We start from the raw sequence: 26,764 nt of genomic DNA, 5'->3' as shown, positions 1-26,764 counted from the left end.
CATTGATTATTGGGATGTCGATGAGGAAGCTTTTATGATCGATCAGATGCCGCTTAGGGTAGAAGTGGAGGATATCTATTTTATCACGGGCCTTTCCTGAAGGGGAGAGGTAGTACAGTCCCGGGGCAGGACACAAAGTGCCCTTTCGATAGAGGACTATGTATAGATATACTTCCCGGGACATCCCAAGAAGGTTGGGAGCCAGATTTCCATCACACATGTGGTGAGTTTATCACTTAGGATAATCCTGTTTACCATGGCTCGGGTGAACGGATCATCCTCTCTGCATCAGGCGTCACAGCAAAACATGAGCGTGGCAGTTGACTGTCTCACTACTGTGTTCGACTGGTGTACTCCTTTTCTGGCCAACATGAAGAGCCAACTCACTTCTATCAAGAGGGGTCAGACTAAAAACTTTGGATAAGGGAGCATCTTGTGTACTTTTTTTTTTGAGAAGGTTCCCACACTCCGTCCCAGGGTAGCAGTTTCCATCAGCACCCCATGCGATCCACGCATGGGCCGGTGGGCTAATCTGATGAAATGTCTGGGGGGTGGGGAGGTCCCAAGGACTGCCTTTGACGATGACTTCTTCACCTGGTGGGATCAGCAGATCATCGCCGTGGATGACTACCCCTATGCTGGGCTGGATTTCCGAGGAGATCCTGATCTAGTGTTACCACCGAATGCAGCATGGGCGAGATTGGTAAGATTTTTTGATTTTATGATTTTTTTGGATTTTTCAAATATAATGAATTTTGAAAAATATTTTTTGGTGAGATTCAAATGACTGATATGATGATCATGTTCCAGACATCAGGCCGATACGACAAGATGGATTCCCGCGGCATGGACGGCGCGACCGAGGAGCCGAAGAGGCGGCTGCTGATACAGAACATACTCTGAACAACGTCCAGCGACACTTGGCGAGATTGAGCTACCGAGTACCGATGGCCGTCATAGAGGACCTTCCTGAGGATATGCAGCGTCATGTGGTTGGCATGCCACGTGACTGGGTTTGCATTTTTCGGCGTGTGGCCAATGCTATAGTGACATACTTAGACGCTCATCCTAAGCCGAGGCATTAGATATGCCAGACATGATTATGGGCATTTGAGTCCCAATTTTGTATATTTTTTGGACACACATATGTACACTCGAGACGTTTTACGATATATATATATATATATATATATACAGTTTGACTTTTTGATACTTGCTTTTATTGTGATGTATGATTGATATGCCAGTCTAATGCTTGATTAGCGATAGAATCAGCTAACCAATTATGAGATCTTGGAATATGCAAATAATTAATATAAGTAAATGATCTTTGCAACAACCTCACCCTTAAATACTGGCGATATAAAGATGGATCCCGTACCCGATAAACGTTATTTAATTGAGACACTATCAATTGAGAATCAAGATATACTACCAACGAGTCGATCCCATGAGAGATTGCCTCGAATAATAAATTAATAACAGCAGTATACTCGGCCATATTGTTTGAAGCAGGACCGATGCACATGCCTCTTGATGCCATCAATTGACCAGTTGGATAATAGAGTACCCAAGCTGCAGAAGCAAGATTCCGAGTGTGCCGACTAGCACCATCGGCGAACCCAAAATAGACCAAATCATCCATCAACACCTGCCACAGCAGACCAAAAAGTGCTGATATCAGAAAACTCTCGATGATATATGTACAAATATACATAAAATACAAAGAAGCCATTGCCTGGTCAAAACTAAGCAAAGTACTTCTTTAGGTAGAGCCCGTTGCGGGGCTCCGCCAGCTTGTTTCCTTCGAAATCAATTAACTCATACGATCCTTTTTCTAAAACTCGTTTAATAATGAAAGGACCGTACCACATAGGCTTAAATTTTCCTGCCCCCAAGGCGTCCTTATCTTGGTCATAGACCAGGACAAGGTCGCCTTCAGAAAAGACTCGAGGACGGACAGACTTACCATACTGCATTTTAACCCTTTTCTTATAGGCCTCATTCATTGTGGCGGCATCTCGACGCTGCTCATCGAGATGTTCCAAGTGAACTAGGCGCTCCTCGAGACTTGAAGTCTTCGGAAGAAGCTCAACAGCCAACTTAAGAGATGGAATTTCACATTCAACCGGAAAGATAGATTCCATCCCATAAACCAACTGAAAAGGAGTAAAACCGGTAGCCGTTTTGACGGAGGTTCGGTATGCCCAAAGAGCCGAATACAACATAATGTGCCAGTTGGACCGATTTTTATCGATTGTCCGTTGGAGTATCGTCTTAAGAGTTTTATTGACTGCCTCGACCTGTCCATTGGCCTGAGGATAATAAGGGGATGAATGCTCTTGGCGGAAACCTAATTTAAGAGCCAATTCGGACATCAGTTGATTCTGGAAATGACTGCCATGGTCAGTGACAATCTCTCTTGGGATACCGAATCTTGAGATAACCTGATTGAAAAGAAACAAAGCTGCCGTGTCACTATCGTTCTTATAAGTAGGCATGGCCTCAGCCCACTTCGTAAAGTAGTCTACAACCACGATAATGTACTTGTGATTCGCCGCTAAAGGCGGATTACAAGTTGTAAAATCAATACCCCACTTGGTAAAGGGACCGACGGTGACAACGGGAAAAAGGGGAGCTGGATGTGCGCGCATCTTCCGAGTAAAAATTTGACACGGGTGACAGTGTTTGACCGCTTCCACACAGTCTTTAAAGAGTGAAGGCCAAAAATAGCCGGCACGTAAGATGCGCTGGGCTGTAGTAAGCCCTGATAAATGACCACCACAAGCTCCACTGTGGCAGTCATTGAGCACAGACTCTGCTTCCTCTAAGATTAAACAGCGTCGAAGGATGGAATCAACCCCTCGACGGTATAATGTGTCACCAATGATAACATAGTTTTTAGCCAGGTGACGTAATTTTCGACGTTCATCCTTGGAGAAAGTAGAGGGAAACTTCGAAGTCTGGAGATAGACAATGATATCTCCATACCAACGGTCAAGTGAAGAGATGAGGAATAAATGTTCGTCGGGAAAACTTTCCTCATAAACAGTATGCTCTCCACAAGGAAGCTCAGTAATTAGCTCCGCGAAAACGATGGATTTCTTAGACTTGGTAGACAAGAACTCGAGATCGAATTCTTGCAAAATGACTATCCATCTATTATATTTGCCCCCAATCAATCGCCTACTAAGGACAAATTGAAATGGATTGACCGCCGCTAAGACAAAAGTTTTGCGGAGCAAGATATAATGACGGAGCCTCTGGACAGCATGGACAGCTGCCAGGGCCAACTTCTCAACTGGAGAATAGCGAAGTTCAGGACCTATTAAGCCTCGACTCAAATAATAAATCATGTGCTCGGTGAGAGCATCGTCCTCCTGAACTAGAACCATACCAATGGTTGATTCTGCTGCGGCGAGATATAAAAGGAAGTCTCTACCATAATCCGGTGGACTCAAAAGCGGGGCATAGACTAATGCCTTTTTCAAAGCATCAAACGACCGCTGCGCAAAGTCGTCCCACACAAATGGAACTCCTTTTCGTAGCAAACGCATGAACTCTTTAGTGATCTCGGCATAGTTTGCTACAAACCGTCTTAAGAAATTAGCCTTCCCTTGAAGACTTTGAAGTTGACGAATTGAGGACAGGGGAGGCAACTGAACTATTGCCTCAACCTTGAAGGGATCAACCTGAATCCCTTCATTAGACACAATGAACCCTAACAACTGACCGGACGTAACCGCGAAAACGCACTTGTTGGGATTCAACCGGATTTTATAAAAACGACATCGTTCAAAAACCAATCGAAGATGACTAGGATGATCGGTTCTCTTTCGAGAACGAGCAGCGAGATCATCCAAGTATGCCTCGATGACATGTTTGATGTCATGGAAAGCATATGACATAGCCCGCTGAAAAGTGGCTCCAGCATTTTTAAGACCAAAAGGCATCTTTCTATATGCAAAGGTACCCCAGGGACATATAAAAGTTGTCTTATGTTGATCTTCAGGACGGATAGAGATTTGATTATAACCTGAAAAACCATCCATGAAGGAAAAAATTTCATTACCCGCACACTTGTCGATAATCTGATCAATGAATGGCATGGGGTAATTATCTTTCGGACAAGCCTTGTTTAGTTCCCTAAAATCGATGCATACTCGGATTGTTCCTTGCTTTTTGTCCACAGGGACTGGATTAGAAACCCAATCAGTAAGAGGAATAGGGTATATAAAACCTGCCTTTAGCAGCTTCTCAACCTCAGCTTTGATAGCTGCAGCTTTCCTAGGGTTAACCGGCCGAAGCCTCTGACGAACTAGTTTCGCGTTTTCATATGTCTTGATCTCATGTTGAACTATAGAAGGATCAATGCCACGCATTTCTTCATAAGACCAAGCAAATACATCACGATATTCCTTGAACAGGTCGGTGTAGATTTGAATTTCTTCAGGGGAACACTCAATTCCGATGAAGATATTCTCGATGACGCTAGGGTCCCTAGAGATGTTTATAGGTATCGTTTTTGAAATTACCGACATATTACCTTCGGCACGAATGTGTGCTGGAGCCAAAGGGTTTGACACCGTACAAACATCACTAGTGAGGAGCTCGGAGAATCTAGATTCTACTTCCTGCAATGGAGGAAGAAAGTATGAACGATGGTGTAAGTCTTCCCAAGGTCGATCTATACCCATCATTACTTCAAGGATTGCTTCTTCAGAAGGTAAAACCAAATCTAAGCAGTCCAAGGTAGAGGTAGAATCAAGGCTCCAAGCCGGGGCCACATGACCATCTAACTCCTCTTCGGAAAAAGGAGTAGAATGGTTGTCTGCAGAGTCTACGATAGACTGATATCTAAGCTTAGCTGCAGATATAGGGAATGCCATTCCATTTACTTGTCCTTCAACTAATGTGGTCGTAGGTGAAGGCAAGGTCCAAGGGTCTGAAAAATAACGAGTTCGAAAGAACTCTTCTCGAGGAGACTCCTTTGATGATGAAATAGCATTGATTTTAGCAAAAGGAGAGGGAAGATCAAATGTACCCATCAATGAGGAATACATCCCTACTCCTAAATTCTCAGTTGACGGGCGAGGGTTATCCACTAAAGGGACAGTAGAGTCAGAGATTGCTTGAGGATCGACTGGACAATATTCCAATTGATCAACCTTAACGATTTTCCCCTCATGAGGAAAGAAAATGACACGAAATAGAGTCGAAACAACGACATCCATCTCGTATACCCAGTTCCTTCCTAATAGGAGATTATAGTCTAGGTTAGCGTCTACGACCTCTACTTCAATGTTGACGACCTTTCCCTCAACACATATAGGAAAGGCCGGTGTTGGAGAGGTAAATCCCCTCTGCGGACAGAGGCGATCCCACTAGCCCAAAATGGGTCTAGCAACAATCAATTAACGCTACCATGCAAGTTCCTAGTTGCAAATCGAAAGTGGATTATGAGAACCAACCTGGAGTCCAACGCTAGTGTCGTAGACGAGTTGATACTCTCGTTCCCTTGCTCCGGCAGGTCACGATCCTCACGATCTTCGCGAATGGATACCTGCACATGCAAAGAACGAAGCGAATACAAGCATAAAATCCACTAAATACAACCATATATTGGTCAGAAAAGATATAAATCAAACATTATCATAATGAACAATAAGATTGGAACCATAATGATAGTCGTTTATTAATGAATAATCAACAGAGAAAAGTACAACCAAAGTTCTGACGTTGAATCCCTCCTCTGGCTGGGCGAGCAGCTATATATGTCTTGCAATAAACCTTTCTCTCTCTTTGATTATGAATACACAGCTCAGACTTCTGACAGCATAATCTCCCTATGCTCCAAGACTCTTACTATCACTCAAAACTAGCATTATCACTACTACTCAAAAACTAGCTTGTCAAATGCATGAGGACAGACTTTTATAGATGGAGAAGGGGAGGGAGATACAATGCATCGAGACACCCATCATGGATTGGCATTATCTCCAAAAAGCCGATGTGGATAGATGTAAGGGATAGATGATCAATCTCGACATTTAGAAGATTAGCTTTATCCTCAAAAGACTTCATGACTTGAAGGGAAAAAACATCTGGGCGCGCGTTTGTTAAAAATCTTTTCCAAACTTGGTTGGCGCGGGTGTTACTCTAAGACAAAGCGCCAATGGGCGCGCCTTCTTTTGAGGATCTCCTTCATTGGCGCGGGTAGTACACTGTGGACCCGTGCTGGTGGAAAAAAGGCACTTTTCAGGGATATTTTGCAGGAGGTGTCTTCAAGGCATATGAAGTCCATACTTAGGGGAACATAATACAAGTGTTTTTAAGTTATGTCACTGCTCACAGGTCCCGGAATGAGTCCTCCAAAGTACGGGAAAGGGGTAATAGGGACGGTGACCAATGGTGACAAATTACTGTGTAACAGATGCCCCCTAAAGCATGAGGCCCGAGAGAGAGAGGGGTGAAATGCTTTACAAGAACACATGTAGATGCCGCCGAGAATCTGCATCGAGAGATACAACTGATAGCTCAAGTACATGATATATGTGGTATGGTCGCAGCCATCCATAAGAGAGTACACAATAATCTAGATCCATAGTATGGGCGCAGCCATCTGGTTAGGATCAATGAATAGACTCAGGTATGGTCGCAGCCATCCAGTGAATGAGTCATGTAACAAGAATCACGCCTGGATTACAACAGACAAAATCCAAGGTCTTGCGCTCCATCTCGACCCGAACAAAAGTACAAGTTCAAGCATGCGAATATATGAGCTGAAGTCGAACATGCATGAACATCGTCTGATTACCAGTCAATAATGAAAACTGTTAACAGACGCGAGAGGTACCACCAATAATGACAATGGCCCTCAAGGTACTATAGGTACAATCTACGGCGTGCGAATTAGTGATCTGGCGTCGAACACCCGTAGAATCATTCGATCAGAGGCCAATGATGAAAACCTCACGTCGAACACGAAGAACCTGCCATTGAGGCATGCAGGCTCCAAGGCACCGGAAGGGAGTCTCTAGATCAGCTTCCTGGATAATGAGCTGAAGTCGACAGGAAGTGACCTTGATCGAAGGTGGGCCATGATGTTTCCCACATCATCGACACGAGACAGAGAGATAATGCTGTGAATCAGGATTATGTGAGCTATCAGAGGGAGGTTGTTTTTCTGCAGAGGTCAACTTCTCTTGAACATATCGGCGGCACGATAGTGGAATTGGCAGTATTTGACATCAATGGATCAGAGGTCATGGTGACGAGGCAATGAGCATATGAGAGGTCAAACAGGATTATCCAAATCCACGGAGGCAAGTGAAAAATGAGATGAGATATTCCCACCCAGACACGAAAGCAGACAAGTGCCATGCTCAAGAGCGACATACTGCCGACACGACAATAATTATGGTTCCATTTTCCCCCGCCATTTCTGGCGAGTACCCTAATTATTTTTAACAAGCTTGATGGGGATAGCATATGCTTGTGGTGCGTCATTTCGACAGAATCCGATGTCATCAGGTTTTAACGAGTCTGACAAAGGAAGAACTCGGCGTCTTTTCATGTTTAGAGAGTTTGAAAAGTCAGTAGAAAAGGAAACTCCAAGGGTGTCCTTTTTCGTAAAGTTGTGTCTCTCGAGCCCGAAAAAGTATAAAACAATGCTCGAAAGAACCGCCCGACCATTACGATCGAGGAGTACTTTTCATAAATAGTGATTTCGACCTGAAAAAGTAAAAAAACGATCAAAACCACGTCGTTTCGTAACCATTAACGAGTCTGAAACGACAAAAACCCGGTAATCTTTTTATGTTTTAACGGTCAACAAAAAGAACTTAAAACGACCACCTCTTATTAACATTTAACGAGTCAAGAGGAGTAACTCGGCAATCTTTTCGTCTTTAAATGGTCAGAAAAGAGCTGAAAGCGGACCTCAAAATAACCTTTTCACATGTTTTACCGAGCTTGAAAAAGTAGAAAAAAGGAGCTCGTTTCGTCGCTTGAGTTGCACCAACACCTGTCATCATGCCAAAAACAACATAAAACCCATTTTGATATAAATATGTTCAAAAATACCAAAAAAAAAAAGAATATTTTTAATGCATTTTAGGTCAAAAAATGCTATAAAATAGCGAAATGGTAAAAAACAAATTCACTTTTTACTTTTCACCTTGTGAGTTTACCATTGGAGGGTTTTGGGTGCAAACTTCAACCGTCGATTGTGATCAATCCAGGAAAGCAATCGAGCCGCCGTCTGGAGCAGGTAAGAGGTCTTGTCCTTAGCTTTATTTCCATTCCTTTTTTTATGCATTTTGTCCGCTGATTGAACCTCTACAAGGAGGAATTTGAAATTTAGGGCCGCGCCCCTTTGGCGCGGGTATCCGGCACGGGTCCGCGCCAATGGGGCGATTTACCCCAAGGTGTCGTGCCATTGGCGCGACTGTTTTAGAAACAGTCGTGCCAACCGCGAGAACTAAATTTTACCCTAAATTTCATCATTATTTTTAAAATTTGGTTGGTTTGTAAGCTTATCATTGTTCCAATAATGACTTATTCATCCTTGTGGGTGCAGGAAACAAGCAAGAAAGGTGGTGGAATGGAAAGAACGTGAACATGATGTTGTAGATGCCTTGGCCATCGAGGATGAGGGATGCATGAACGCTCTGAGGGATTGTGGTCTCAAGAAGTTCTTCCTCACGCCTTATCTGCGAGCTCAGCCTGAGTTATTGCAGTTCATAGTGGATGCTTGGGATGTGGATGGCCAAGTATTTCGCTTACGGGACCAAACCTTAGAGCTGGACGTGTCTGATGTGTATTTCATTACTAGGTTACAACGAAGAGGGGCAAGCCCCATTTTGACCGGAAGTAGGCCTTCCGGAGAGAAGATGGGTGAGGTGAAGGACCGAGTGTGTTCAGAAGCACAGTTTGGGAGAAACAGTGCTAAGGTGGATATCGCCACCATCCAGGATTTGGCTCTTAAGGTGATATTGTTCACCATCACGCATGCAGCTGGGGTACAGGTGCCCCATGAGGCAAGCAAGAATCATCTATTACTAGCGACAGAATGCCTTAGCCCCACCATCTTTGACTGGGCTACAACAGTGACTACCAACATCAAAAGGCAGCTCACAAAGTGTAAGCGTGGGGAAGTGAAACAGTTCGGGTATGGCTCGATAGTGGTGTCGTTCTTCTTGGAATGATTACCCCTCTTTCAGATGTAGGGAGCTGTAGTGGCTGATCCATTGCCACGGGAGCCTAGGATGGCACGCTGGGCAGCATTGATGCCCAGAGGAGGAGGGGGCCAGCAGATGTCTTGGCGGCCCGAGTTCTTCATCTGGCTCCGTCGTCAGCTAATCGTAGTGGAGGATTGGCCATATGCGGGAACTAACTTCATGGGAGACCCAGACCTCCCACTGCCAGAGGAAGAGGAATGGGAAGAGGAGCTGGGTATGATTTCTTCATTTTTTGATGTTTTATGTATTTTCATTTTTTTGTTAATACATGTATGTTCTGATAACAGTCATATGTACTTGCAGATTTAGGCCCAGGGCGACCAGCCGGCATATCTCCTATAGCTCGTAGAGATCAACCTGCAGCCGACCCTCAACAGGCAAGGGGTGCCAGGGGGGAGGAGCTGCTGGTGCAGAATCTCGAGGGTCTTACCCAAGGGATTCCGGGCTATGCTAGGCTGGCGGACGTGTCCTTCGAGTACCAGAGGCACACAGTGGGAGTACCGACTCGCGTCCACCGTCTGCTGAGACGTTTGGTGCGAGCGGTGACATGCTATCATGAGCATCACCGTGATTAGACGCCTAGGTTTCATTTTTGCATATTTTTGAGAGACATGTTGTCTCCGGCCATATGAGATGAACATGTATTATTTTTTGGACTATGTAACGCGCATGGCGCAAACATTATGACACACACGTATATATATACATATGCCTATGGTTTATTATTGTGCTTTCATGTGCTTGCTTGTATAATATTTTGATTACAAATTACGCAAATGTCTATCTAATACATGATTAGCCAATGCATCAGATAATGTGTTTAATTGTCGTGGAATATGCTGATATGTGATAAAATCAAAGTTCCTTTCTAACAATCTCACACGTAAATACAACCGTAGAATGTGATGGTCTCTGACAGAATATTGCCCGTTGAGCTGGTGGATGACAAGTTGAGAGTCCAGGTTCACTACCAATGCACGAATGCCGAGATTAATTGCTTCAGCAAGTAGCTCGATTACAGCACAATATTCGGCGACATTGTTAGTGGTACGACCCAAACACACACCTTGAAAATCTATCAGCTCGCCATGAGGATCATAGATCACCCACGCCGCAGAGGACAAGTTGCGAGTACTGCGGCAGGCACCATCAGCGAAACCAACATAAGGTGCACCAGACATCTGCACAAGAAGCGAAAGACACAATAAGTGGCAGTTACGCCTTTAAAACTGACACACATACACACAACACACTTGCTAGAGTACATGTATGTACAAAATAAAGTGTACAAGCATTATGCATAGTAATTTTTCAGGTACAGCCTGTTTCGGGGCTTTCCGAGAGGGTTCCCTTCATAATCAATTAGCTCGTAGGCCCCTTTTTGCAAGACTTTCTTGACAATGTAAGGGCCTAGCCACATAGGCTCGAGCTTTCCTGCTCCTAGCTTATCGTTTGCCTGATCGTATAGCAGGACTAAATCTCCCTCAACAAAAGAACGTGGATGTACAGTCTGATCGAAGTGATTCTTGACTCGCTTCTTTTGTGTTTCAATGGCCAAAGAGGCCAAGCGGCGGGTCTCATCTAGCCGTTCCAGGTAAAGAAGGCGTTCTTCTAATGGGGTAGTGTTGGGAAGTAGCTCGACAGCCAATTTTAATGAAGGGATTTCGCACTCAATTGGAAGGGTAGCCTCCAGTCCATAAACTAGTTGAAATGGAGTGAAACCAGTGGCATCCTTCACGGAGGTTCGGTAGGCCCACAAGGCAGGGAACAACATCAAATGCCAGTTAGACTTATGCATGCCAACAGTACGTTGAAGCATTGTAACCAAAATCTTATTGATAGCTTCAACTTGGCCGTTGGCCAGAGGGTAGTATGGAGTCGAACTATCGTGCTGTAAGCCTAGCTGGGTTGTTAGTTCCGCCATCATATGATTACGGAAATGCTTCCCGTGATCAGTGACGATGGCTTGAGGGACGCCAAATCGCGAGATAACATGGTTGAATAAAAATTGCGCCGCTGTGTGACCGTCTTCAGTTAACGTAGGCATCGCCTCGGCCCATTTAGTAAAGTAATCGATGACAACGATAATAAACCCATGCCCCCCGGCCGAGCGAGGGTTACAGGTCATGTAATCAATGCCCCATTTTGCAAAAGGGCCGACGGTAACAACAGGGTGCAATGGAGCAGGAGGCGCTCGCATCTTCCGCTGGTATATCTGGCACTCATGATAAGAACGGACGGCAAGAATGCAATCCTTAAAGATAGAAGGCCAAAAGTAGCTAGCACGGAGGATTTTTTGGGCAGTAGCATATCCGGACATGTGACCACCACAGGCACCAGAGTGGCAGTCATTCAAGACACGCTCAGCTTCCTCGAGAGTTAGACAATGGCGGAGAACAAAGTCGGCGCCGAGGCGATATAGTGTATCCCCAATGATACGGTATGGTTGAGACTGATGACGAATCCTTCGTTGAGCGTCTTTGGACACGCTAGGGCGAAAGGAGGACATCTGTAGATATATAATGATATCTCCGTACCAGGGATCGAGCGTGCTGATGAGAAATAACGTCTCATCCAGAATTTGATCCTCTGTATGAGAGGGCGGGGAAGAAGATGGCAAACAACAAAGTAACTCAGCAAAGACAAGGGATTTCTTGGACTTGGCAGTGGTAAATTCCAAGTCGAACTCTTGGAGGATGACAATCCACTTTGAGTACTTACCCCCCAGCAGCTGGCATGACGAAATATACGTCATGGGGTTGCAATCAGAAATCACGGTAGTAGTGCGCAGCAGAATATAATGATGGAAGCGTTGGACAGCACAAACGACGGCCAAAGCCAACTTCTCGACATAAGCATATCGAGTTTCCGTATCTAAAAGATTGCGGCTGAGATAATATATAACATTCTCAATGCCATCATCATCAGCTTGAACGAGAACCATGCCGATAGTGGTGTCGGCGGTGGCCAAATACAGAGTGTAGTCACGATGATAGTTTGGAGGACGGAGCAATGGAGCAGAAACAAGGAAACCCTTGAGACGCTCAAAAGATTCCTGAGCCATGGTATCCCAATGAAAAGGGACATCTCGCTTTGAATATTACTTCCAAGGTCAATGCCGTCCAGTCCACCACTGCAGACAAAGCCTCGAAAGGAAAGAAGAAAGGGAAAGCGAAGAATAAGCCAGATCAACCTAAACAGGACTCCCCTAAACCTTCGCCCGAGGAAGGTGCCAAGCGCAAACCCAAGTATCCTTGTCTTGTCTGTGATGAAGATCACTATACCAAAGACTGCCCTAGGCCACCTCGCTTTAGTAATCGTGTGAAACCTTTGGCCACCTCGGCATAGTTTGGAATGAAACGTCGTAGAAAATTTGCTTTACCCTGCAAACTTTGCAATTGCTGTAAAGAAGCAGGGGGAGGAAGATTCACTATAGCCTCGACTTTAAGGGGATCCAAATGGATTCCCTCTCGGGAGACGACAAACCCGAGAAGTCGGCCGGATTCAACGCAGAAGACACATTTCTGAGGATTGAGTCTAATTCGGTAGTGTCGACAGCGAAGAAAGATCTCGCGAAGGTGAGTAGGGTGGTCCTGACGTTTGGCTGAATGAGCTGGAAGATCATCCAGGTATGGCTGTACAATGTGTCGAATGTCATGAAAAGCATAGGACATTGCACGTTGAAAGGTAGCACCGGCATTTTTGAGACCGAAAGGGAGCTTCTTATAGGCAAAAGTGCCCCATGGACAGATAAAGGCGGTCTTGTGTTGATCAGTGGGAGCAATATTGATCTGGTTATATCCAGAAAAACCGTCCATAAAAGAGTACATTTCGCTTCCGGCACACTCGTCAATAATTTGATCAATGAATGGTGTGGGAAAATTATCTTTAGGACAGGCCCGATTAATATCACGATAATCGACACAAACACGGATTGTACCCTGTTTTTTATTCACAGGTACAATATTGGAAACCCAATCTGTGAGCGGGATAGGATAAATAAAACCGGCTTTAAGAAGCTTCTCAACTTCGGCCTTAATAGCTGCAGCCTTTCGGGGGTGTACAGGGCGTAAACGTTGACGAACAGGCTTAGCACTGGGGTACGTGATTATCTCATGCACCACGATGCTAGGATCAATGCCGGGCATTTCTTCATAGGACCATGCAAAGACGTCACGAAATTCGCGAAAAAGATTGGAATAAAGTTGAATTTCCTCCGGAGTACAAGTGACTCCAATGTGAAGATGTTCGACAATCCCTGGTTTCACAGAGATGTCGATTGGTTGGGTTTGCGTAATGTTCACCATATTTCCTTCAGAGAACACTTGATAAACTTGGATAGGTGTTTGAAGGATTTGAAATGGGAGACAAGGAGCAAACCGCTCGAGACAAGTAAGCATATCCTGATGGGTAGGGAGAAACGAGGAACGATGGTGAGAATCATGCCAAAGGGGGTTCCTCGAGAGACATAGTCTCAATAATGGCTTCTTCGAAAGGGAATGTCTCTTTTACAGGGTCCGAAGAAGTCTCATCTACAAGCCCTGAGGATGGAGCGAACGAATGGAGAACCTTGCTCGAAAGAGCAAGTTCAGAAGAGGGAGCCGATGCAGCAATGATTTGGACATAGTTGAGCTCAGCAGGGCTCAACAGCATCTGGTCGCCCCAAGAATCTACTTGGTCGGTGGGAGGGAGGATCCACGGATTAGAACAAGTAGTAATCATATTGACGGAAGCTACGTTAGGAGGTGGGAGCGGAAAAACACCCATTAGGGCGGGATCTTTGAAAAGCCCGACTCCTAGACTCTCAGATGATTTCGAAGTATGCTCCACAAAAGGGATGTTGCCTTCAGAAGAGGAAGCGAAGAATGATAGCTGGTCTACGGTAACAATCTTCCCTTGATGAGGGAAACGGATGATACGAAACAAAGATGAAGCTACGGCTTGCATCGCGTATATCCAGCTACGTCCGAGAAGGAGGTTGTAGGTAAGAGTGGCATCAACGACTTCAACTTCCATTTCTACCGTCTTCCCTTGCAAAGAGATGGGCAAACGTTGGAGTATACCATAAGGACGGGATGCTCTTCCATCAAAATCTTCCAAGGTTGTGGGAGACTGGCTCAGTGTCGGAGATCCAATAGCTTTCCAACAGGCAACAGACATGATGCAAGTAGAAGCACCTTCATCAATGACTGTACGATGAATCATTTTGGAATCAATAGTAACCTGTATAAGGAATGCGATTTGGGGAGGCAGTCTCTGTGTATGGCATTCCAAGTCAAAAGTAATTAAATCCAAGTCGGTCGGATCTATGCCACCGATAGCGGATAGCAAGGACTTCCTCTGAGAATGGCAGCTCTGGAGAACTTCTAAAGCGGACATAGCCGATGGAGTCTGAGCTAAGTCCTCAATGATATTGTAGTGCTGTGCAGCACGAGCATTTAGGTTGTAAGAAGATTTTCGGAGTACTCCTTTTGGAGGGGGTCGAATAGGCGTCTCAGTACTAGGTCTCTCGATGTGGAGCGGGCCTGAACTAAACGGAGGAGCACTAGAGGGGACCTCAGGCTCTTTCCCGGCAGATGATGGATAATCTTTTGTTCGAGTACTGATATTAACAGGTATTGTTCCAGCCATAAACACTTGAGAACCGAAGGAAGAGGGAGGTTGAGAGGGGTCAGCCACCATTTGAGTTTGTTGTGAGGGAAAGGGTTCTTTGAGCACCGCAGGAGTCCCGGGAGCGCCTTTCAACAAACGACTAACTTCGGACCGCCTAGGGCAGTCTTTGGTATAGTGATCTTCATCACAGATAAGACAAGGATACTTGGGTTTGCGCTTGGCACCTTCCTCGGGCAGAGGTTTAGGGGAGTCCTGTTTAGGTTGATCTGGCTTATTCTTCGCTTTCCCTTTCTTCTTTCCTTTCGAGGCTTTGTCTGTCGTGGTGGACTGGACGGCATTGACCTCGGAAGTAATATTCGAAGCGGGTGTTACCTGAGAAGTGGGTTCATTCGAAGCACTTGATTTTTGCTTCCCAGGGTTCGCGGAATTTTTCTTCAAGGACGAATTAACAGAACCAATAATACCGTCAACAGTTGGTGTTGGCGGGGCTTTGGATGTTCCTGGTCTCGGGGCGTTAGGCAGATAATCATACAATGTACCTGACTGAGAATAAACCAAGTCAAGGTACTGAGCGCGCGCGATAGCTTGCTCTTCCGTGACACACGCCCCCATGGCAATGTCCCGAGCTATTGGAGGAACGAACGAAGTCGTAAACCAATCGGTAAGAAGTTGGTCGGGAATCCAAAATTTGATCATACGTCTACGCCGTCTCCATTCATGAATGTGATCAGAGATATGCGTGGCCGTTGTCTGTCTTAAGGATGTCAAGAGGTGTGTACCCGTTTCATATCGAATGGGCAACTGAAAATGAGTGAGGAATGCCATAGCCAACGAGTTGAAATCCTGAAAGGATCCGCGATTGAGCTCAATATACCACTTAGCTGCAGAGCCAGTGAGAGTCCTTTGAAAAAGGCGAAGCCGAATCGAATCATCAAGCCATGAATTGGATGAACACCACAGGTGATAAGTCATGACATGAGCTTGTGGATCTTCATTAGCTTTACCATCGAATTTTGGACAGTCACCGGGAATTTTCGTTGGAACCGGAGGCCAATATGGATTATGTAGAATAGGATCATTGGTCAGTTTGGACACATCCGGTAATTCTAAAGTCGCTAAGAAAGGTAACTGAGGATTGAAAGACATCTGGGGCTGCTGATGGGATGGAACACCAGGGTTCCAACCAACTGGCGGTTGCCCCCAAGGGCTTGGTCCGGACGGATTTGGCCCCATAGGGTTTTGTCCGTAGGGGTTTGGGTTCTGCCCCCCAGCGTTCCATGGATTACCAAACGGTCCTGCAGGAGCACCATATGATTGCGGATAATTCTGATAAGGATTTGCCTGCAGTTGTTGATAATTTTGATATGGGGCAAACAAAGGTTGCCCTTGAGGTTGCTGGGAACCATACGGTGGCTGGACTCCAAACTGGGTTTGAGAAACAGGCTGAGTTTGATAGACTGGTTGGGATTGAACTCCAACTTGCATTTGAAGACCGGATGGGGTTTGGGGTCCAGCTTGGGGCAAAAAATCGGGTTGAGCAGCGCCAGAAAGATGGCCTGTAGGTTGGGCTATCTGGCCAGAAGGATGACCTTGTTGATATTGAAGTTGGCCTACTTGCCCAGAAGGTTGTACCTGCTGGGAGTGGAGTTGTTGTTGCACAGCTGAAGGTTGTCCTGACGGACCAGATGGCCGAGTGGGCTGGGCAGTTGGTTGGCCTAATTGGGTTTGAGGCTGACCGACTTGCCCAGAAGGTTGATTATACTGGACGGCGGGCTGACCAGGTGGTTGAGTAGCTTGTCCAGATATTGGACCATACTGGACATTGGGTTGGTTTGGGTTAACATATGATTGACCAATTTGTCCAGTAGGATAACCTTGCTGGATACCAGGTTGGGCTTGTTGAACAGAAGATTGACCTGAGTTACCAGAAGGTTGAGCATAAGAGGTGAAAAACGGACCACCAGAAGCAAAAGGGTTTCCCTGGAAGGGTTGCCCTTGTTGGTCTTGATGAGGTGGTCTTTGGGATTGCGCAGATGATATTTGGCCACCATGAAAAGAGGTGGAGCCCCAATCAATTGACAGCGGAACTGAAATCTCAACAATCGGTTGAGACGGCAAAGGCCCACCAAGATGTGGTACATACTGATCGTATGGGCCCTCAGGTGGGACGTTTGATGTAGGATCGAAGACTCCGAATAAAGAAGCCGAAGGACGACTGAAAATAGGAGTCGAAGAAGCTACAGATACCGTTGGAGCAGTTGTGATTGAGGTAACAGACGTACTGCGACTTTGTGGAGTAAAAGGCTCCGTGGTGGGAAAAGCGAGTTGTGACCAAATAGAACTCGTAAAAGGAGTTCCAGAGGACATAACATCCTTTATTGCTTTATAGCCTGGAGGTAGTCTCCCAGTAGTAGGAGTGCTACTAACAAGTGTAGATTCCGTTGCGGTGGGAATTTCACCGCTCGTCGCAACGGACTCGTCAGTCGAAGTAGGGGATACATCCTCCATGTCGGAAGAAAATGGTGGGGCTGGAATACGAGGAGAAGTGTATTCCCAAAAAGGGATACCGTCCTGAGAAGGTTCCCAAACAGGGTTCCAATGAAACTCGTAAGTCTCGTCGCCTGGAGCACGAGAACTAATCGGTTGTATACTCGGAACAACAGAAAGAGTTTCACTCACAACCGGTATCTCGGAAGACGAAATTGGTAATTCCGCCAGGATGAAACTTCACAAAATCCTAGGGAATCTAACGAGACAAGACCCTACTCAAACTAACGCAAACAAAATCTAACCGGGTAAATGTGTATCGTGGCCGAATAAATTTTAAGACAAAGGAACTGAACTTGACCTTTTCATGTTTTAAGAGTCGAGAAAAGGACAAAAAGGTGACTCTAGTCTCCTTCGAATGTTTAATGAGCACGAAGTGACAAGACGCTCACTGGCACCTTTTCTTTTAAGGAGTCCGAAAAGGGTCAAAAGTGACTACTCTGGAGAACTAGGCAAAATGTTTACCAAACAATCCGTAAAACTGCTTATACACCTTGGCAATCAGATGAAAACCAAGGACTTCCCGTACGACAGTCAATCTTCTCGAATGTTGTGTTTAGTGCATTACGGCTTGTAAGGCGGCAGACACGGCTTCCTGTGGATAAAGGATGATAACCTAGTGGGGTCTCCACATATACTCGACGGTACGTGGGAGCACAAATCCGTGCTAGACCACTATCGAGTCACAAGAGGAGGAATCACCCAACTGTAATGTGAAACAATAGTGACTAGGTTTAACGACGCCGGAACACGTCTCTAGCCTAGACCTCTAGAATGTATGCGTTAAGTTCCAATGCGTTGTTAGATTCATTCAGTTCGTTTTATAGTTGATCTTTGATTAAGTTTCAGTTTTCAGGTCCTACCGTATGTGATCTCTCAGAATCTCCTAAATGCAAACTATATGCCAAAATATATCATTCCGTTCAATGAATGCTAACTACAGAAGAGTTGAGATTTTCAAACAAACAAAATGATCAGCAAACAATCAACAAAGATCCTAATGCAGCTAATAGCAATAAATGAAACTTTTTCTTTTCTTTTCTTAAAAAGTGACTAATTGCCAATAACAATGAAGAATGCTAACTAATATAATGCAAAAAGATCATTTGTTTTTTTTTTAAATGGCATAATGCAGTTAAACAAATTTCGAGAGATGATAGCAAAAGTAAACAGACAAATTTGACTCAATGCAAGTAGAACCAAGTCTGAAACACCAAGACATTCTGTCAAAAACAAGGATGATCACAAAGACCTCAAACGAAGCGAAGCAAAATCCAAGCGAGCTAGAGGTGAATTGCTCGAAGCACAGAATAATAAGTTTTGGCAACCACTAGACAAGTGCAGAAAACAACCAAAAAGTCGATTGGACAATCAAAGAACCAGAAACTCCCACGGAAGGCTCGATATACAAAGCCACTAGATGCTCTAGGGCTGGGATATAAGACCGATGGAAATAGGCAAACACCCGAAGGATAAAGGTAAAAAACCAGTCAAGCAGAGTTCTAACACACTCCAGTAGCTGAAAAGGATGTAAAAAAATAGAAATCTGAGTTTAAAACACTTCCAACAAACAAACTGGCAAAGTTCACAGGACTGGCGCGACTGTCAGCCTATAACTTGCGCTATTAAGGAATTAGCGCGAGTTGCTTTTGTGCAACATGCGCCAGCTGGCGCGAATGTCAAGTAGAAAAACGCGCTAATAAAGTTTGCTGGCTTAAAAAATAAATCAAGCAGTCCAGGGTCTGGTCGACAGCATTCAGACAGATCAGACAGCAAGAAGCAACTTAACAACTAACCCAGAAAGCTTATTTACACAAGCAAGCAAGAGAAAACCAAAATGCAAGACAAACTCCAAGCTGTTCGGTTCGTAAACCAAACCGGAGATTGACTGAAGTGGCGTTGATCTACTTCGATAATGCAAAGCAATAGCGTTTCGAAGGCTGTCTGGCCGTGCTTCAGGCTCTGTCCAAGGTTTATGAATCAAACAACAAATAGCTTCCCCAACAGAGTCGCCAAATTGTTGGAGAGGTAAATCCCCTCTGCGGACAGAGGCGATCCCACTAGCCCAAAATGGGTCTAGCAACAATCAATTAAAGCTACCATGCAAGTTCCTAGTTGCAAATCGAAAGTGGATTATGAGAACCAACCTGGAGTCCAACGCTAGTGTCGTAGACGAGTTGATACTCTCGTTCCCTTGCTCCGGCAGGTCACGATCCTCACGATCTCCGCGAATGGATACCTGCACATGCAAAGAACGAAGCGAATACAAGCATAAAATCCACTAAATACAACCATATATTGGTCAGAAAAGATATAAATCAAACATTATCATAATGAACAATAAGATTGGAACCATAATGATAGTCGTTTATTAATGAATAATCAACAGAGAAAAGTACAACCAAAGTTCTGACGTTGAATCCCTCCTCTGGCTGGGCGAGCAGCTATATATGTCTTGCAATAAACCTTTCTCTCTCTTTGATTATGAATACACAGCTCAGACTTTTGACAGCATAATCTCCCTATGCTCCAAGACTCTTACTATCACTCAAAACTAGCATTATCACTACTACTCAAAAACTAGCTTGTCAAATGCATGAGGACAAACTTTTATAGATGGAGAAGGGGAGGGAGATACAATGCATCGAGACACCCATCATGGATTGGCATTATCTCCAAAAAGCCGCTATGGATAGATGTAAGGGATAGATGATCAATCTCGACATCTAGAAGATTAGCTTTATCCTCAAAAGACTTCATGACTTGAAGGGAAAAAACATCTGGGCGCGCGTTTGTTAAAAATCTTTTCCAAACTTGGTTGGCGCGGGTGTTACTCTAAGACAGAGCGCCAATGGGCGCGCCTTCTTTTGAGGATCTCCTTCATTGGCGCGGGTAGTACACTGTGGACCCGCGCTGGTGGAAAAAAGGCACTTTTCAGGGATATTTTGCAGGAGGTGTCTTCAGGGCATATGAAGTCCATACTTAGGGGAACATAATGCAAGTGTTTTTAAGTTATGTCACTGCTCACAGGTCCCGGAATGAGTCCTCCAAAGTACGGGAAAGGGGTAACAGGGACGGTGACCAATGGTGACAAATTACTGTGTAACAGCCGGGATAATCCCATGCGGCTTATGAGAATGACCATCAAATGCAGTCAAAATGGTGGGTGAAGGAACAGCCGAGGGTGATCCAATAGCCTTCCAGCATGACATCGACATAACGCATGTGGAAGCTCCTTCATCTATCACGGTGCGAAAAATATTGATTTTTTGGTATGTAGACTTTATTTGGAAAGCCATATGATGAGGGAGTCGCTTTTTGACATTTAACATGTCAAAAGTGAGCACTAAAGAGTTAGCTGGATCGACTGCTCCAATTGCGGAGAGTAAAGCACTTTTCTGAGCCACACACGACTGGAGAACCTCTAAAGTGGACATAGCACACGGACTTTGAGCCAGATCCTCCACAATGGAGTAATTCTGGGCGGCCCTAGCATTAGGATTAATCGTCGCGCGTTTAGCGGAACCTTTCGGTATCCGTGGTATAGTCTCGACAGGGGGTCGCTCAATATGAAGGTCAGTACTTCCGGGAACAGTCTTGTCCTTGGAAGTTTCGGCTTCACCATAATCACATGACCGAGTAGCCACATGGACATTAGAACCCATCATGAGAACATTTGACGATTTTTCCCTTCCTGGTTGCCCCCAGCGGAGGTTCCAGGGTTTGAACTCGTGCCAGCAAGAAGTTGTTGCCCTTGGGGAAACGGGTTGGTTAACACAGCTTGAGAACTAGAAGTTCCTTGTTGTCCTAACAAGCGCTGAGCGTCTTCAATCTTAGGGCAGAGATGAGTTAGATGGTCTCCACTGCACAATTTGCATGGAAACTTAACTTTCTTTCTTGACTCATTTCTACCACCACCAGCGTTGTTGCCGGATTTATTTGCATCAGGCTTCCCATCCTGGTTCTTTTTCTTACCTCGTCCTTTCTTTTTCCCATTGGAATTTTGATTTCCTTTGGGGTTATCAGATTGGACGGCATTTATTGAAGAAGTTTGGGAAGCGGGGGGATTAGACGATGTGACTTGGTTGTTAGAAACAGCTTGCAAGGACAACTACTGCAATTGATTCAACAAGTTCACTGTAGTTGTGTCTACTGACCCAATGATACCATCCGCGTGCAGACCTGGCTTTGACTTAGCTACGACAACCGTAGATCCAGGAGCATCTGGCAAGTATTTCTGTAGGATCCCAGACTGAGAGTAGATCAATTCTAATTGCTGGGCCCTAAAAATGGCTTGATCCTCATAATAGACTCCAGACATGGAGACATCCTTGGAGATCTCGGGTTGTAAAGACTTCAAAAACCACTCGAGACGGTACTCCGGAGGGATTTCAGCTTTAATGAGCCTCTTTCTCCGTCTCCATTCCTGAATATGGTCAGAAATGTGGGTTGCCTTATCCTGACGAAAGGTGGCTAGAAGTTCAATTCTGGCATCATAGCGGGCAGGCAACTGAAAATGATTTAAGAAGATATTGGCTAAGTCAGCGAACGATGTAAAGCTGCCCCCTGGCAACTCTATATACCATTTGGCCGCATTACCAGTCAAGGTGCGCTGAAAGAGTCTCAACCTAATCGAGTCATCGATAAGGGAGTTAGATGAGCACCACAAATGGAATGTGGTTACATGGTCGCCTGGGTCTTCACCACTCTTCCCTTCGAATTTTGGAATGTCCGAAGGGAGCTTGGTTGGGACCGGAGGCCAGGCCGAATTGTACTTGATTGGGTCATTTGTTAACTTAGTGAGATCTGGCAAGTTCAACGTTGCCAGAAACGGAAGCCTAGGAGGACCTTGGGGATTCCACCCAGACTGGGCAGAACTCCCAAAGCTTTGAAAAGATTGTCCTGGAATTTGGGAGGCACCAGGCTGCCCGAAGTAACCAGTAGAACCGGCTGAACCAAAAGGCAAGCCTTGTGGTCCAGCAAAATTCGAAGTTTAACCAACTCCGGCCGTATAACCTCCATAACCAGCAAAATTCCCTCCTAAAGGATTGTAAGGAGTTGATAACCCCTGATACGGATTCCAAGCCGAAGCTAGAGGAGGAATAGTTTGAAACGAGCTAACCGTGGAGTACGGCCTATTCCCTTGTTGGCCGATAAATGGATTCCCAGTTCCCGCGCTACTAACCCCAAGGTTATTCCAACCTTGGAAAGGATTGCTGCTTTGTCCTACAGAAGAAAAAGGCATGGATCCTACCGTCGGGTTGGAATGTGGTATATGACCACTTCCAAAAGGAAAACCCTGGAATGAAGTCGATCCGCCCATCATGGACGTAGCGGCACTAAACGGAACCGATGGAATACCCTGTGAGTGGGTGCCAAATGGGAAGAATCCAATACCAAAAGCATTGGTTTGGGCATTTCCACTCGTGGACGGAATGGAGGTAGACCCAACTAAAGATGTGCTAGCAAAAGATCCAAACAAGGAAGCAGAGGAGATGGAAATGGTTCCTCCCCCTTGCACCGATGTTGGGGTTTGCATAGTTGTAGCACTTGTAGAAGCCATGCTTCCAGTAGTGGTCATCGATGGTAAGCGTGTAGCGTAACCTAGACTTGACGGTCTATGCGTCGGAGTCCCAACGTATTGCAGTACGTCTGGATGACTAGATGGTAGAGGAGAATTTGGAGCTGCTAACGACTCTGAAAGTTCTTCTACCTCTATGTTATTCTCCGCTTGAAAGAGAACTTGAGAAAGGACTGGAGTGTCCCTTTCTTGTTCAGAAGTGCCAGGCCTTGCTTGGCTGCTAATGCCCCCGAGAGGAGGATCAATCCCCGATGCGTCAACCGGCGTGGGACGGAACCCACCGGTAGTATTGCCTCTGCGCCTTCTAGGAGAAGGCTTTAAACTTGGTGGCGAAAGACCACGAAGTCTTCAAGACCGTCTTGGAGATCGGTCAACCACTTTGAATTTTTTGTTATGATCTAATTAAAGACTCAAAAAATTGAAAGCTAGGCCAACTAGGAGCACAGAGCACACACTATAAAGTCCCTAAAGATACAGCCAGTCAAACAACTTCCAAGTATTTCCGCTCCGGGTGATTAAGACCGGACACCAAAATACGGGAAAGTGAATTAAGGGGCCTTCCGAAGATAGTCTGAGATGATGAGGGCCCAGTCCTATCAGCGAATGTATCAGAGGAAGTTACGCTGACCTCCTAACAACAGCCTGCGCCGGTGCAAGCCCCCAAGCTTCGCAAGGGTGCCCTCCAGTAGTACTGTCGAGAGTGATGCAACGTCAACCTCAGGTGCCACGGGATTCCCCTCCGCAGCCACCTGTGTAGTTCCCTAGGAGTAGCAACTATGGATACCAACTCGACGCAGAAGCCAGGCGGAACAGTCGTGAGGTAAGTTCGAACAAGTAGGAGAGGGGGTATCTCTCTTCCCTGTCTTCACAGACCCTCATGCTTAACTCCCAGATCCGGAGCTTTCCTGGTCTTCCTAACGCTATTAGATTTTCTCTCGTTATTCAGACTCCTACGTTTGACGTTTATATGGCCTTGGAGAGTTAACTCTCCACTCGCCTAATCCAAGGCCCTAAAATCCTAATCTTGTTGGTGTAACTGACTAAAACAAAAAGTTCTAGTGAATTTTAGTTAGCGCTTGATTTTATTAGGCTGTTCTTTAAGTCACAAGGTAACGGAAGTGAAACTAGTGGTGTTTTTTGACGCAAAAGAAATTAATAAAAACTTAACTACATGCACATGCACTTTTTCGTTTTTCGATGAAGAGCAATTTCTATAGGGTTCAGAGGTACTTCTAATAAAACAAATTTTTCTTTTCTTTTCGTTAATTCATACTTCACACTCACAAAAGCTAACAAAGCTATATATGCCTAAAAAGGGGATGCAAATCTATCCTAATGCAACAACTATATGTGGATGCAAGATTTAAAACTACTCTAAAAACAAAAATGAAAGTTGCTTGCTTATCAATCTTTATCTTGCCACTTACAATGTCTAGATGGAATATGAGATGCTACCATTCATTTCGTCTAAACACTAAAAAAAAGTTCTAAGACAAACATAAAGCACTTTCACTTCACTAAAAGGAAACCAAATGAAAAGCAAGTTCAAGAAAGCAAAACTAGGATTTTCAAAAGATTTTCTTCAAAGCAACAAGCAAAAAAGTCTTTTCAAAAATGCTCTCAACAACAATGAAACTTGTGATTGAAGAATAGGCAATTTAAACACTTTTGCGAATCAACACCACTCAATGGATGAAAACTCAACAAAAATAAATGTGCTTGAAATCGCTCTTAACAATCAAAAGCAGCAATGAAAACCAAAAGATCCAAAAAGACAAATTCCAAGAAAGTGTCAATCAACAACTTTCATGAAACAAAGAAGTGGATGGTCACAAAAAGCGGTTTTGTCAAGCAAAGAAAAAGTCACCAAAAGCAAGATTAACACAAAGATTGAATTCAATCTCCCTACCCTGATGAAACAGAGCAGCCAAGATTCCTAGCAAGAAATCTTGTGTGCTTTAGCCAAAAACGATGACGCTTGCAATCAACAAAAACAGGACCAATACTCCTTATAATCAGAGAGAATTCAGAACGAGATGCTCGCTGTAAAATAAATAACTGATACTGGAAAATGACTGTTTCAGACTGACTCAAACCACTAGACAAACCTTCAGAGACTAAAAAGATTTATAAATCTTGAAAATTGCAATGTATACGCGATTGTACTGAAGTACAGATTGCGTGTATACGCAACTGTGTTTGAGGAAACCTGCATATACGCGGGTTTACTCAAAGAAACAAGCGTATATACGCCTTTGTATCTAAGAAAAACAGCGTATATGAAAAGCTTCAAGAAAAATAAAAAAAAACAAACTGAAGAAACTGGCAAAGCTTAAAGTTCAAGAACAGACCAGACAGTAACAGCAAGCAGACAAGGCAGCTGAGCCCTGATTGGCTTGAAAAACACCCAAACTAGGAACAACAAGAGTGTTTTCCCCAGCGGAGTCGCCAATTCTGGTAGAGGGAATTACTCCCCTAGGGCTTTTTGGGTTGAAACCCTAGCAGATTGAAAGTTATCTATTCAAAGAAACATGCATTCATACAACCATTATGCTATTATAAGCAAATTCTATGATAAGGGTACGTGCCTTTGGTCCTACGTTTGAGAAGGCCTTTAGGGTCCAAACCCTTCTTGGAGTTCCCTTCTTCTCTTTTGTCCTGCAAAACAACCAATTCAAAGAACACAGTAGTATATGGACAAAAACTTACAAAGGAACCATCTTCATGTTATAAAGAAAGGTAGTTAGTTATGAAATCCAAACAACCTTTTGTATATGAATTCTAAACATGAATATCATTAACATAAAGAAGATTCATTTCGGGAACCAAGACATGTGTTTCTTTTATTATAGACAAATAAAGTACATAAAAAAGGAATATTTTCACCTGAGTCACCTTCAGCAGGCTCCAAGCAAAGCTTCCTTCCGGATTCGTTCCAGCCTCAAGCCTCTAACAAACTCCTTCCATGACTCTCTCCATGATGTCATAAATGGTGGATGAACATCAACACACAAGGAAACAAAGGTTTCCTGTACAAAATGGGGGAAGTGCAGAAGGCACAAGGGACTTCAGACCTGGTCAAGGGAAAAATCTCAGCATAACCTTTCTCTCTCCTCTCTCTTCTCTTAGGCCTTCCCTTTGAGGTCTTTTTATACCATCTCCAAAGTAGTTTTTTAGTTAGGAGTTGGTTGGGAACAGTTGGGCCATGGGCACTAACAGGTGATCAGCAGGTAAAACCCGCGATCTCCACCCGAAAATAAGGAGTGTTATATTTTTTTAAGTGTTTAAATACATACACGCGTGTTGGCTATACACATACCCGTGTATACACGCGTTTAACTCAGGGCAATGTCACGTATAAGGGATAAAACACTGTTTTTTAAATTTTAGGACTAGGTCTGGAAGGAGGGGTTGCCCTAGGCCATGAATACAGCATCACAAACCATGAGAGTGAGATTTGGAGCTATAACAGTTTGTAAAAACCTAACTTCCTCGGATCATATCTCTGAAAATGTAGCAAGACAAGCTCTTAAATTTGGACCCAAAGTTCGAAATGATTTCGGCTCAAATGGGTTTTCTTTTGTAGATTCTGAAACATCGCAGGAAAAAAAGTTATAGCTAACATTCCATGATGACCTGTTTGGAGCAATGAAACCCTAGAATCCAAAGCTCTTATACCAAATGTTATGAAACTAGCTCACAGAAAGATATAAAAGATAGATCGACGCCTTAGAAATAAGCCTATTTGAGGGGGCAACCTCTTTTACATTACACAGATGAA

The sequence above is a fragment of the Pinus tabuliformis genome, chromosome 4_2 (genome assembly GCF_031772625.1).
Source record: "Pinus tabuliformis cultivar Carrire ecotype Pingquan chromosome 4_2, CPIR1, whole genome shotgun sequence".
Taxonomy (NCBI): domain Eukaryota; kingdom Viridiplantae; phylum Streptophyta; class Pinopsida; order Pinales; family Pinaceae; genus Pinus; species Pinus tabuliformis.
The sequence above is the reverse complement of the archived record's forward strand: the minus strand, read 5'-3'. Positions refer to the sequence as shown.